The following is a 4144-nucleotide window of genomic DNA, read 5'->3' on the forward strand; positions in this document are numbered from 1 at the left end:
AAGATGAAAGTTCATACTGGTTCCAAACTATATATTATTTATATAGTTGTTTAAAAAATTTTGAGTATACCTTAATTAATCTTAGAATAAAACAGATATAGTATGCATACCATAGTTTGAGCTTAATCACCTTAAATAACCCATCACTAAGTTTTGATTTAAAGCACCTTTTCCAGATGCTAGATTTTATCTAACTGTTGCAATGAAGTTTCTGTGTCTGGAGTGTGTAAAACCAAAGAAGTAGCATCTTTTTCTGAAATACTGCTAAATTATGGTTCTATTGTGATCTGTTGAATTATTCAAATAGAAAAAAAAAAGAAAGCATGAACACTGCTCTCAAGAAACCTGGAATTGTTATAAATTATAAGAAATATTATTGTCATGAATCTTGATATAGTTTGGCTGTGTCTCCATCCAAATCTCATCTTGAATTTCCATGTGTTGTGGGAGGGATGCAGTAGGAGGTAACTGAATCGTGGGAGTGGGTCTTCGCTTTGATGTTCTTGTGATAGTGAATAAGTCTCATGAGATCTGATGGTTTTAAAAGTGTGAGTTTCTCTGCACAAGCTCTCTCTTTGCCTGCTGCCATCCGTGTAAGACATAACTTGCCCCTCCATGCCTTCTGCCATGATTGTGAGGCCTCTCCAGCTACATGGAATTGTAAGTACATTAAATCCTTATAACTTGTGTAAGTAACCCAGTATAAGTAAGCCATACTTACTTCCTAGATACAATGGGGGTACAGGAATTGAGTAAATACAGCCATTCAAAATGGGAGAAATTGGCCAAAACAAAGGGGCTACAGGCCCCACACAAGTCTGAAATCCAAAGGGTGGCTTGCACCCTCTGAAGCCATAACCTGAGCTCTACATTGGCCCCTTTTGCCATGGCTGGAGAAGCTGGGATGCAGGGCATCAAGTCCCTAGGCTGCACACAGCATGGGGACCCTGGGCCAGGCTCATGAAACCACTTTCTCCTCCTAGGCCTCCAGGCCTGTGATGGGAGGGGCTAAAGGTCTCTGTTATGCCCTGGATATATAGTATAATGTATATACATTATATATACATTATACTATACATTATAGTATGTCATGGTTTTTCTCAGGTATGGCTTTATTGGCAGAGTGAAAACGGACTAATACAGCAAATTGGTACCAGTAGAGTGGTGCGCTGCTGAAAAGATACCCAAAAATGTAGAAGCAACTTTGGAACTGGGTAACAGGCAGACATTGGAACAGTTTGGAGGGCTCAGAAGAAGACAGGAAAATGTGGAAAAGCTTGGAACTCCCTAGACACTTGTTGAATGACTTTGACCAAAATACTGATAGATATGGACAATGGAACCCAGGCAGAGGTGGTCTCACATGGAGATGAGGAACTTGTTGAAAACTGGAGCAAAGGTTGGTATATGGACAATGAAATCCAGGCTGAGGTGGTCTCAGGTGGATATGAGGAACTTGTTGGAAACTGGAGCAAAGGTTGGGATATGGACAATGAAATCCAGGCTGAGGTGGTCTCAGGTGGAGATGAGGAACTTGTTGGGACCTGGAGCAAAGGTGACTCTTGTGTTTTAGCAAAGAGACTGGTAGCATTTTGCTTCTGCCCTAGAGATTTGTGGAACTTTGAACTTGAGAGAGATGATGTAGGGTATCTGGAGAAGAAATTTCTAAGCAGCAAAGCATTCAAGAGGTGACTTGGGTGCTGTTAAAGGCATTCAGTTTTAAAAGGGAAACAGAGCATAAAATTTTGGAAAATCTGCAGCCTGACAATGTGATAGAAAAGAAAATCCCATTTTCTGAAGAGAAATTCAAGCCAACTGCAGAAATTTGCATAAGTAATGAGGAGCCGAATGTTAATCCCCAAGACAATGGGGAGAGTGTCTCCAGGGCATGACAGTTTTCTAACACTGCTATAACGAATGACCACAAATCTAGTGGCTTAAAACAGTACAGAGTTATTATCTTACATTTCTGGAGGAAGAAGTCTGAAATGTGTCTTATTTGGCTAAAATCAAAGTATGGGCAGGCTTTGTTCCCTCTGGAGGTACTAGGGGACAATCAGTTCCTTGTCTTCTCTAACTTATACGTCCTCCTGCATTCCATCTTGTGTCCCCCTCTTCTGTCTTTAAAGCCAAAAATGTTGCATCTTCAGATTGCACTCTGACTCTGACTCTTGTTTTCATTATCATGTCCCCTTCCCTCACTGTGTTCTTCCTGCATCACTCTGCCCCTTGTAAGGACTTTTGGAATTACACTTGGCACACTTGGAGAATATAGGATAATCTTCCCATCTCAAGATTCTTGATCATCTGCAAAGTCCCTTTCGGCATGCAAGATAACAGGTTTCTGGGAATAGGTCATGGGCATTTTGTGAGGCCATTATTCTATTATAATTATTAACATTAAAAAAATCTGAAGATAAATATTAAAAATGTAAAGTTCCAGAGTCTCTTAAAAAAATCAGAAATTCTGTCAACACTCGAGTCTATACTCGCTATGATGATGATCAGCTAGAATTGAATATCTGGTAGTTCCTTTGTAAACACCTTGTTGCCCTTCAGTTGACCAAAGTTCATTTGGGATGACTTTGATAACTGATATTACCTGCCTAGCCTCTAAAGCATTTGAACTTTTATTTTCTGTGTAAAAAGAATACCTAATTCCATTTTAAACAGAGTATAATAATTATTTTATTTTTCTAAGTAATTATTACCCTTTTTAAAAACTGACCTCTGATTATAATTTGGTTTCTTTGAATCCCCAACCAAATCTTATCTTGAATTAGAATCCCCATAATCCCCACGTGTCAAGGGAGAAATCAGGTGGAGAGTAGTTGGATCATGTGGGCCATTTCCCCCATGCTGTTTTTGTGATAGTGAGTCTCACAAGATCTGATGGTTTTGTAAGAGGCTCTTTCCCCTTTGCTATGCTCTTCTCCTTCCTGTCACCTGGTGAAGAAGGTGGCTTGCTTCCCCTTTGCCTTCTGCCATGATTGTAAGTTTCCTGAGGCCTCCCCAGCCATGCTGAACTGTGAGTCAGTTAAACCTATTTCCTTTATAAATTACCCAGTCTCAGGCAGTTCTTTATAGCAGTAGGAAAATAGACTAATACACTCTCAGGCAGTTCTTTATATAGCAGTATGAAAACAGACTAATATATTTTCTTAGTGATACATATGAATATTCTAGTTCTGTTTAGAATCTTATTTCCTACTGAAAGTTTATCCTTTTGAATTTTGAATTAATGCTTCAGGTTCATGATCCATTTTCAATGTACAGGAAAAATCAGATCTTTGAGGCTGCAAAATGGAGGCCTAGTTCCTGGTAAGTGATTAATTATCAAGATGGCGATGCTCAGTGGGATCTCTGTGGAGATATCCCGCTGTCTGTCTCATTTGCATTTTAAAACATCAAGAAAGAAATAAACCAACATACTCATACTTATGACACATTGATCACATTTATATTGGAGCAATGCAAAATTCTCAGACAGAAGAGGAGAAACATAACTGAAGCTATTTCAGAAAATTAGAATAAATTTTGTTTTATATATATTTATTTTGATGTTGAATGGAAACAATAATAGCTTGCAAACATATTATATTTCCAAGACCCATTGACAGTTTCAATTATGATGGAAGTATTTTGTTCTGTGAAAATACTGATGAAGATTAGCTCTGTTTTCCCATCCAATAAAAGCTATAAAATGATTCCAAAATATAAATGGTGATTTTTAAGTTTATTAAATGCAAAACTGAGCCTTGAGATATTCAGTGTCAAGGAAATCAAAGTTCATCAAATGTAGAGTTATAATTACTTTGCCACATTTATTGTTGTATTTTGAGTTTCATAAATTTCTCTGAACAAATGGAAAATTTGTGCCAAATAAGAATTTATATTTGCGTTTATTATTAAAAGTACACATTTATAGTCTGTCATTGCAAGTTTGTTTGGTCTATAGTGGTTGGACATATTGCCCAAATCACTGTAATATCAGCAATTATGCATATTTTAGCTTTTACCACAGTAATGTTCTACTTACATATCATCAAACTCATTAACTTCTCTGAGGTGCATTTCTTAATTACCCCAGACCAATGTCATTCCTCAGTCCTATGAATTCCTTTACCACTTATTATGTGTATCA

Source organism: Colobus angolensis, unplaced genomic scaffold (genome assembly GCF_000951035.1).
Source record: "Colobus angolensis palliatus isolate OR3802 unplaced genomic scaffold, Cang.pa_1.0 Scaffold153, whole genome shotgun sequence".
Classification (NCBI taxonomy): domain Eukaryota; kingdom Metazoa; phylum Chordata; class Mammalia; order Primates; family Cercopithecidae; genus Colobus; species Colobus angolensis.